The following is an 11,358-nucleotide window of genomic DNA, read 5'->3' as shown; positions in this document are numbered from 1 at the left end:
GACTTGATTTGGTAGATAGGATGGATAAGAGGGGGAAAGGTGGCAGGTGGACAGTAACCTAGGTTGGGAATGATGGGACCTAAACTAGGCTGCAAATATAGAGACAAGGAGTTTTTATTGGCAGAGCTAGAATTGAATGGAGTTGGCAGCTGTATGCCTGAGGTAGCAAAGATAATATGCTTTATTCATTCATTCATTCACTTATTTATTTACTTTTTCAAGAAATATTAAGGGATTGACAGTGGTGCATTGGGGATCAGGGCCTGAGTGAAAGCTGCAGAGTGGGCTGGCAGCCTGGCAGGCTTTGTGACCCAAGCAAAGAAAATAACAGTGAGTGGCGGCCCTGGAGCATTGGGTCCTGACTGAGGGAGGAAGCAAAGCAGGGTGGCAGCCCACTTGGCTCAGGAGATTGATTACATACAAGGGGGTAGAATAAACAGAAAAATGTTTTGAGGATAATAAAATCCAGCTTTCTCATTATCAGAGAAGGGAGTTAAAAATATGGAAAGGGTCAAAACTAGAATTAATCCTGGTATATAATATAGGAATTGGAAACTGAATTCATGGTTTTCTATATATAGAAATATAGATATAAACTAAATATAAATATGAAGATATGTGTGTATACAGAATACATGCATATCTATATCTATAAATTATTTATCTACCTACCTACCTACCTACATATCATCTTTCTGTTTTCTAGCTCTATCTGGAAGGAGTCTGGGAGCAGCAACACCCTAGTAGTAATGAACATATCTAGTGCCCAGATCTTGACTTCTCAATAACATTCTCCACTAAAAGGAACCACGGATCATTGGAGAAATGGCTCATTCTAAGGCTAGTGCTGGGAAAAATACAAGATGAGCCTTGTGGTGGACAGACTCACAAACTCTAAAGCACCTCCTCCATGTATTTTTAGTAGAGACAGGGTTTCACCATGTTAGCCAGGATGGTCTCGATCTCCTGACCTCGTGATCTGCCTGCCTCAGCCTCCCAAAGTGCTGGGACTACAGTCATGAGCCACCGCGCCCGACCTGGGTTTTACCTTTTAGTAGGAGGAAATGAACACTAAATAAATCATTATACTGTAGTGCGGGTAAGAAAAAATATTTTAAAAATCATTATATCAAGTCAGTTGGGAATAAGTGCAATGATTAAGAATAAACCAGAGGAAGTGCATAAGAGAGTGACTCCAGGACCTAGCTATGTGGATTGGCAGGTGTTCTATTTCAATTAGGCTTGTCAGCAAAGGTCTCTTTGAGAGGTAATGTTTGAGTGGAGACCTAAAAGATAAGGATTCAGTTATGCAAAGGTCTGGGGAAAGAGCACTCCAGGCATAGGAACCAGCAAGTTCAAAGGACCTGAGGTGGGAATGAGCTTGGCATTTTTAGGAGTCCCCCCTGGGATTATGAAGGTAGTTGACTCCAACATTAAAAAAGACAAAACAAAACAAAACAAAAAAAACAGGTGAGAATTTAAAGCTATATAGTATGAACAGCAGAACTCTGAAATTTGACTTCTGGATTCAAATCCAGTTTCTGCTACCAGCTATGTGACTCTGCGATAACGCCTTAACCTTTCTGTGTCTCCGTTCCCTTATTTGTAAATGAGAATTAATAATAGCTCCAACCTAAATAGGTTACCTGGAGAATTAAACGGATGAGTGCATGTAAAATGCTTAGCACAGTGTCCAGCGTGCTAACCCAATATATATTAGAAATTATCTTAACTGATTTGGCCTGGACTTATTAACTGCCTGGTTGGTGTGTGTGTGGCAGGATCCCAGGAAGCATAGCTTATCTGGTTGTATGTTTCTGAGAGGGGACAGAGGAGCCCAGTCCTAAGAAATATGACGCTGCACAATAAGGGATGAGGGCTGCTTCCTGCTCCTTCCTGCCCGCTACCAAAACCAGGTCCTGTGAAAGGGATTCTAGCAGGTATGACCCATTGAATAAAACAGGAAACCATGAATTCCCATTTGCATAAATACACAGTCAAAATCCCTTATTGAGGCCTAATTCTAATATTTTTATACTTAACCTAGACCCAAATTCAACTCATGTTTGAACTCCTCTAAATAAAAGCCATTCCTAATCTCTGTCCTGTATACAAATGAAGTCCTGACCCTTTGTCCAACCAAATCCTGACCACTTCGCCAATCTGAGGTCTGCTGCTGCCTCCAAATCTAGCCTAGATCCGAATTTCACTATAAGAGGTCCAAACTTGGCCCCTCTTCGGCCCCCTGTCTTTGCTTAATCTGTTATTGGCCTTGACTCAGGCCCCATTACAGCTCCAGTCTCAATCTTGATGCTGTACTGGATAACTGTGCTGATCTTAGAAACATTTCTTATGAGGCACTCGGATTCCTGCCTTTCATTCCTAACATTTTTTAGGGGAACCTTCGTGTTGGGGTGAATGAAATTATCTTGGGTGATGAGAGATGCTACTTCCATAATTTATTAGGGCCTATTCTTTCACTTATTTATTATTATCCCCTCAATGTGCTATTCCTTTTTGTCTTTGCTCGTGTTCTTCTCTTTAACTGCAATGCCTCCTCTGCTTCTGATCACCTCCCCAAATCCTTTAATGATCAACTCTTGATACTATATCTAGTGATACTATACTTCCCTTAGGACATGTTTCTGGGCCAGTGGATTCTATACCAATGGCTTTTGGACTTGCACTCACACTTTGTTTTACATCCTGATTTTTGGTGGAAAATTTCTATGTAGGAGGGGCTGATCATTGGTATTCTGGGTGAATTGGCTCTTGAAAGTACATTTGCACAGCACTTTACCAGAAATTGAGAAAACAAATTTTCTAAATCAAATAATTTCAGGTGGGCTTCCATTTTGGGCAGCAGGATAACCTGAATGACCTTCCTGATTTAAACAACTACAATTTAATAGAATATAAAAGTTTAAAATGCCCTATTGAACTACCATTAGATTAAGAAGCAGATAAATCCTCAAAACAAGGTAGAGTATATGCGTACAATGAGATTCTACTGAGAATTAAAGAGGACAAATGATGGAAACACGCTACAACATGGATGAACCTCACAAACCTAGTGCGAGGTGAAAGAAGGCAGGCACAGACGAGTATATATTATTCGATTCCACTTCAATGAACGTCAAGAGCAGGTAAAAGTAACCTATGGTGTTAGAAGTCAAGATAGTGTCTACACTTAGGGAGTAGGACTGGGAAGGGGCATGAGGGAAACTTCTGAGAGAAATGTTCCGTCTTTCTCTTTTTTTTTTTTTTAAGAGACCGAGTCTCACCCTGCAGACTGGAATGCAGTGGTGAGATCATAACTCACTGTAACCTCAAACCCCTGGGCTCTAGCAACACCCCCACCTCAGCCTCCCAAGTAGCTGGGACTACAAGTGTGTGCCACTATGCCAGGCCATTCTTTTTTTCGAGGCAGGCTCTCAGTCTGTCACCCAGAATGGAATGTAGTGGTGTGCTCTTGGCTCACTGTAGTCTCTGCCTCCCGAGCTCAAGCGATCCTCCCACTTCAACCTTCTAAGTAGCTGGGACTACAGGTGCATGCCACCACACCTGGCCAGTTTTTATAGTTTTTGTAGAGATGGGTTTCGCTATGTTGCCCAGGCTGGTCTTGAACTCCTGGCCTCAAGTGATCCTCTCACCTCCGCCTCCCAAAGTGCTGGGATTATAGGCGTAAGTCACCATGCCTGACTGTTCTATATATCTTGTTCTGAGTGATGAAGATTATCTCTCTCTCTCTCTCATCTATCTATCTATCTTAGAGTTTTAAAGCTCTATTTTATCTATCTTAGTATATTTGCAAATTCATGCAGCTGTTATTTGTGCTTGGAGCCTACCCAGTGTTGGAAATCTAATAGGGGAACCCCTGAGCAGAAAAAAGATGAAATTTCTAAAGACTGCACCTTAGTGTAAGTGTAAAGGAGAAATAAACCCTGCCAAGCAGAAGGGCAGAAAGGAAAATTACTCATTTTGACTTTGTTGCTGAATTGAAAGAAAAAATTTCCCTATTGTAGCAATGGGCACACCTAGGACCCAGATCCTGGATTTTAAGTATTACTTTGGACTAAAAAGGACTCACAATGCCTTGGAGTAATAGCTGATTCCAGGGCTGGACCAGGGAAGTTATAAGGAAATGTCCTCCAGATGATAGGTGCATGTCACAAGGACATAGGAGTCACCTTGAAGGAGTTTGCACTGGCCAGATCTGAGGCAATTTGATCATCATAATAAATAACAATGTTAACAGATTATAACCATTGAATCAAATAGGGATCTATGAGTCTGTTCCAATAAATAAATAAATAAATGAATGCAAGGCACATGTAGCTGGTGGCTACCTTATTGGATAGCACAGCTCTAGAGAATCTGTCACATATTTACATGAGGAATCATGTACAAAAACGCCTATTGTGACATCGTTTGTAATAGCAGAACATTAGAAGCAATATAAAAGTACATCAGAAGTAGAATGAATGAATAAATAAAATTGTGGTTTGTTTAGACAATGAAGCACATACAGCAGTGAAATGAATAATTTACTGTTACATGGGCCAGCATGGATGAAGCTCAGAAACATAATGTTAACTGAAAAAGCAAGTCCTAAAAGAAAACATAAAATAATCTTTTATATAAAATTCAAAAACAGGCAAAACAAGATATTATATAAGGATACAAACATAGCTAACAAATTAAATAGAAACAAGAAACTACAAAATTTAGGGTAGTGGTTGTTTCTGTATAGAGGGAGTGCTGTGTGTATTGGGAAGGGCTTCTAAGGTAATAAAATGTTGAGTACCTGGGTAGTCATGTATTTATTTTTTCTTTTTTTTTTGCCTGATAATATCCACATGGAGATACATGTCATTATTTTTTAACTGCTTTTATATATGACACTTTAAGTTTTTAAATTAAAATTTTTATTGAGATGAAATTCACATAACCATAAACTAACAATTTTATTTATTATTTTTTATTTTTCCATAAGTTATTGGGGTGCAGGTGGTATTTGGTTACATGAGTAAGTTCTTTAGTGGTGATTTGTGAGATTCTGGTGCACCCTTCACCCAAGTAGTGTACTCTGCAACATATTTGTGGTCTTTTATCCCTCGCCCCCCACCGCTCGTTCCCCCAAGTCCCCAAACTCCATTGTATCATTCTTATGCCTTTGCATCCTCACAGCTTATCTCCCACATATCAGTGAGAACATATGATACTTGGTTTTCCATTCCTGAGTTACTTCACTTAGAATAATAGTTTCCAGTCTCATCCAGGTCACTGCAAATACTGTTAATTTATTCCTTTTTATGGCTGCATAGTATTCCATCCTATATACATATACCACAGTTTCTTTATCCAGTCGTTTATTGATGGGTATTTGGGTTGGTTCCACGATTTTGCAATTGTGGATTTTGCTGCTATAAACATGTGTGCAAGTATCTTTTGAATAATGACTTCTTTTCCTCTGGGTAGATACCCAGTAGTGGGATTGCTGGATCAAATGGTAGTTCTGCTTTTAGTTCTTTAAGGAATCTCCACACTGTTTTTCATAGTGGCTGTACTAGTTTACATTCCCACCAGCAGTGTAGAAGTGTTCCCTGTTCACTGCATCCACACCAACATCTACTGTTTTTTGATATTTTGATTATGGCCATTCTTGCAGGAGTAAGGCAGTATCTATCTCAGTGTGGTTTTGATTTGCATTTCCCTGATCATTAGTGATGTTGAGCATTTTTTTCATGTATTTCTTGGCCATTTGTGTATCTTCTTTTGAGAATTGTCTACTCATGTCCTTAGCCCATGTTTTGATGGGATTATTTGTTTTTTTCTTACTGATTTGAGTTTTGTAGATTCTGGATATTAGTCCTTTGTCAGATGTATACATTGTCTAAATTTTCTCCCACTCTGTGAGTTGTCTGTTTACTCTGCTGAGTGTTCCTTTTGCCTTGCAAAGCTCTTTAGTTAAATTAGTTCCCAACTATTCATCTCTGTTTGTATTGCATTTGCTTTTGGATTCTTGGTCATGAAATCCTTGCCTAAGCCAATGTCTAGAAGGGTTTTTCCAATGTTATCTTCTAGAATTTTTATAGTTTCAGGTCTTAGGTTTAAGTCCTTCTTGAGTTGATTTTTATATAAGGTGAGAGATGAGGATCCAGTTTCATTCTCCTACATGTGGCTAGCCAATTATCCCAGCATGATTTGTTGAATAGGCTGTCCTTTCCCTGCTTTATGTTTTTGTTTGCTTTGTTGAAGATCAGTTGACTGTAAGTATTTGGGTTTATTTCTGGGTTCTCTATTCTGTTCCATTCGTCTATGTGCCTATTTTTATACCAGTACCACACTGTTTTGGTGACTATGGCCTTATAGTATAGTTTAAAATCAGATAGTGTGATGCCTCCACAATTGTTCTTTTTGCTTAGTCTTGCTTTGGCTATGTGGGCTCTTTTTTGTTTCCATATCAATTTTAGCATTTTTTTTTTCTAATTCTGTGTGGAACGATGGTGGTATTTTGATGGGATTGTGTTGAATTTGTAGATTGCTTTTGGCAGTATAGTCATTTTCACAATATTGATTCTACCCATCCATGAGCATGGGATGTGTTTCCATTTGTTTGTGTCATCTGTGATTTCTTTCAGCAGTGTTTTGTAGTTTTCCTTGTAGAGGTCTTTCACATCCTTGGTTAGGTATATTCCTAAGTATTTTATTTTATTTCTGCAGCTATTGTAAAAGGGGTTAAGTTCTTGATTTGATTCTCTGCTTGGTTGCTGTTGGTATATAGCAGAGCTATTGATTTGTGTACATTAATTTTGTATCTAGAAACTTGGCTGAATTTTTTTTATCAGTTCTAGGAGCTTTCTGGAGGAGTCCTTAGGGTTTTCAAGGTAAACAATCACATCATCAGCAAACAGTGACGGTTTGACTTCCTTTTTAGCAATTTGGATGCCTTTTATTTCTTTTTCTTGCCTGATTGCTCTGGCTAGGACTTCCAGCACTATGTTGAAGAGGTGTGGTGACAGTGGGTATCCTTGTCTTTTTCCAGTTCTCAGAGGGAATGCTTTCAACTTTTCCCCATTCAGTATTATGTTGGCTGTGGGTTTGTCATAGACGGCTTTTATTACACCAAGGTATGTCCCTTGTATGCCGATTTTGCTGAGAGTTTTAATCAAATCGATGCTGGATTTTGTCGAATGCTTTTTTCTGCATCTATTGAGGTGATCATGTGATTTTTGTTTTTAATTCTCTTTATGTGGTGTATCACATTTATTGACCTGCATATGTTAAACCACCTCTGCATCCCTGGTATGAAACCCACTTGATCATGCTGGATTATCTTTTTGATATGTTGTTGGATTCTGTTAGCTAGTAGTTTGTTAAGGATTTTAGCATCCATGTTCATCAAGGATATTGATCTGTAGTTTTCTTTTTTGGTTATATCCTTTCCTGGTTTTGGTATTAGGGTGATGCTGGCTTCACAGAATGAATTAGAGAGAGTTCCTTCTTTCTCTATCTTGTGGAATAGTGTCAAAAGGATTGGTACCCCTTCTTTGAATGTCTGGTAGAAGTCTGCTGTGAATCTGTCCGGTCTTGGACTTTTTTTTTTGTTGGTAATTTTTAAATTACCATTTCAACCTCGCTGCTTGTTATTGGTCTGTTCAGGGTATCTAATTCTTCCTGATTTAAGCTAGTAGGGTTGTATTTTTCCAGGAATTTATCCACCTCTTCTAGGTTTTCTACTTTATTTGCATAAAGGTGTTCATAGTACCCTTGAATGATCTTCTGTATTTCAGTGGTGTCAGTTATAATATCTCCTGTTTCGTTTCTTTTCTTTTTTTTTTTTTTTTGAGCTGGAGTCTGGCTCTGTCGCACAGGCTGGAGTGCAGTGGCCGGATCTCAGCTCACTGCAAGCTCCGCCTCCCGGGTTTAGGCCATTCTCCTGCCTCAGCCTCCGGAGTAGCTGGGACTACAGGCGCCCGCCACCTCGCCCGGCTAGTTTTTTGTATTTTTTAGTAGAGACGGTGTTTCACCGTGTTAGCCAGGATGGTCTCGATCTCCTGACCTCGTGATCCGCCCGTCTTGGCCTCCCAAAGTGCTGGGATTACAGGCTTGAGCCACCGCGCCCAGCCTGTTTCGTTTCTTAGTGAGGTTATTTGGGTTTTCTCTCTTCTTTTCCTGGTTAATCTTGCTAATGATCTATCAATTTTATTTATCTTTTCAAATAACCAGATTTTTGTTTTATTTACCTTTTGTATTTTTGTTTGTTTGTTTGTTTCAATTTCATTTAGTTCTGCTCTGATCTTGGTAATTTCCTTTCTTCTGTTGGGTTTGGGTTTGGCTTATTCTTGTTTCTCTAGTTCCTTGAGGTGTGAACTTAGAATGTCAGTTTGTGCTCTTTCAGTCTTTTTGATGTAGGCACTTGGGGCTATGAACTTTCCTCTTAGCACCGCCTTTACTGTATCCCCGAGGTTTTGATAGGTTGTGTCATTATTCTCTCAGTTCAAAGAATTTTTAAATTTGCGTCGTGATTTCATTTTTGACCCAATGCTCATTCAGGAGCAGATTATTTAATTTTCATTTATTTGCATGGTTCTGAAGGTTCCTTTTGGAGTTGGTTTCCAGTTTCATTCCACTGTGGTCTGAGAGAGTGCTTGATATAATTCTGAAGGTTCCTTTTGGAGTTGATTTCCAGTCTTATTCCACTGTGGCCTGAGAGAGTGCTTGATATAACTTCAATTTTCTTAAATTTATTGAGGCTCATTTTATGGCCTATCATATGGTCTATCTTGGAGAAAGTTCCATGTGCTGTTGAATAGAATGTGTATTCTGTGGTTGTTGGATGAAATGTTCTGTATATATTTGTTAAGTCAATTTGTTCCAAGGTGTAGTTTAAATCCATTGTTTCTTTGTTTACTTTTCTGTCTTGATGACCTGTCTAGTGCTGTCAGTGGAGTACTGAAGTCCCCCATTATTATTGTGTTGCTGTCTATCTCATTTCTTAGGTCTATTAGTGATTGTTTTATAAATTTGGGAGCTCCAGTGTTAGGTGCATATATGTTTAGGATTGTGAAATTTTCCTGTTGGACAAGGCCTTTTACCATTATATAATGTCCCTCTTTGTCTCTTCTAGCTGCTGTTGCTTTAAAATTTGTTTTATCTGATATAAGAATAGCTACCCCTGCTTGCTTATGGTGTCCATTTGCATGAAATGCCTTTTTCCACCTCTTTACTTTTATGTTAGTCCTTATGTGTTAGGTGGGTCTCCTGAAGGCAGCAGATGGTTGGTGAGTTCTTACCCATTCTGCATCTTTTAAGTGGAGAATTTAGGCCATTTACATTCAATGTTAGTATTGAAATGTGAGGTACTGTTACTTTCATCATGCTTTTTGTTGCCCATGTACTTTGATTTTTTTGTTTTTTGTTTTTGCTTTTTAACATGTAGTTTTGTTTTATAGGTCCTGTGTTATTTATGCTTTAAAGAGGTTCTGTTTTGATGTGTTTCCAGGATTTGTTTCAAGATTTAGAGCTCTTTTTAGCAATTCCTGTAGTGGTGGCTTGGTAATGGTGAATTCTCTCAGCATTTGTTTGTCTGAAAATGACTGTATCTTTCCTTCATATATGATACTTAGTTTTGCTGGATACAAAATTCTTGACTGATAATTGTTGTTTGAGGAGGCTGAAGATAGGGCCCCAATCCCCTCTGGATTGTAGAGTTTCTGCTCTGCTGTTAATCTGGTAAGTTTTCCATTATAGGTTACCTGGTGCTTTTGTCTTGCAGCTCTTAAAATTCCTTCTTTCGTCTTAACTTTGGATAACCTTATGACAATGTGCCTAGGTGAAGATCTTTTTGCGATGAATTTTCCAGATATTCTTTGTGTTTCTTGTATTTGGATGTCTAAGTCTCTAGCAAGGCTGGGGAAGTTTTTCTTGATTATTCCATTGAATATGTTTTCCAAGCTTTTACAGTTCTCTCCTTTCTCAGGAACACCTATTATTCTTAAATTTGTTTGTTTAACATAATCCCAGACTTCTTGGAGACTTTGTCCATATTATTCTTTTTTCTTTGTCTTTGTTGGATCAGGTTAATTCGAAGACCTTGTCTTCGAGCTCTGAATTTCTTTCTTCTACTTGTCCAATTCTATTGCTGAGACTTTCCCAGAGCATTTTGCATTTCTAAAATTGTGTCCAGAGTTTCCTGAATTTTTGACTGTTTTGTGTTTAAGCTATCTATTTCCTTGAATATTTCTCTCTTCAATTCTTGTATCATTTTTTTGGATTTCCTTGCATTGGGCTTCCTCTTTCTCTGGTCCCTCCCTGATTAGCTTAATAACTAACCTCCTGAATTCTTTTTCAGATAAATCAGGGACTTCTTCTTGGTTTGGATCCATTGCTGGTGAACTAGTGTGATTTTTTGGGGGGTGTTGAAGCGCCTTATTGTGTCATATTACCAGGGTTGGTTTTCTGGTTCCTTCTCATTTGGGTAGGCTCTGTCAGAGGGAAGGTCTAGGGCTGAAGGGATGTTGCCTTGATGTAGTAGTCTCCCCCTTTTCCTATGGATGTGGCTTCCTGTGAGTCAAAATGCAGTGATTGTTGTCTGTCTTCTGGGTCTAGCTACCCAGCGAGTCTACCTGGCTCCCGGATGGTACTGGGGGTTGTCCGCAGAGTCATATCATGTGAACCTGAACCATCTGTGGGTCTCTCAGCTGTGTATACCAGCGCCTGTTCCTGTGGAGGTGGCGGGGGGAAGGGTGGGGGGTGTGCAATAGACTCTGTGAGGGTTCTTAGCTTTGTTGGTTTAATGCTCTTTTTTTGTGCTGGTTGACCTCCTGTCAGGAGGTGGTGGTTTCCAGAAAGCATCAGCTGTAGGAATATAGAAAGGGACAGGCGGTGGGCGGGGCCCTAAAACTCCCAAGATTATATGATCTTTGTCTACCACTACCAGGGTGGATAGGGAAAGACCATCCGGTGGGGATGGGGCTAGGTGTGTCTGAGCTCAGACTCTCCTTGGGTGGGTCTTGTTGTGGGTCTGTGGGGGATGTTGTGGGGGATGGGGATGAGATTCCCAGGTCACTGGAGTTGTATACCTAGGAGAATTATGGCTGCCTCTGCTGAGTCATGCAGGTTGTCAGGGAAGTGAGGGAAGGCCGGCAGTCACAGGTCTCACCCAGCTCCCGTGCAAACGAAGGGCCTGTCTCATTCCCACCGTGCCCCTACAACAGCCCCAAGTCTGTTTCCAGGCGGAGGACATGACAGGCTTGAAAACTTGCCCTGGGCTACTCACCTTCCAGCTGTGGCGCTTGGTTCTTCCTCTGCTTGTGGAGTCTGCACATCGGATTTGTGTCCTCCCCTGAGTTC

This window comes from Piliocolobus tephrosceles, chromosome 12, assembly GCF_002776525.5.
Source record: "Piliocolobus tephrosceles isolate RC106 chromosome 12, ASM277652v3, whole genome shotgun sequence".
Taxonomy (NCBI): domain Eukaryota; kingdom Metazoa; phylum Chordata; class Mammalia; order Primates; family Cercopithecidae; genus Piliocolobus; species Piliocolobus tephrosceles.
Note: the sequence above shows the minus strand (reverse complement) of the source record.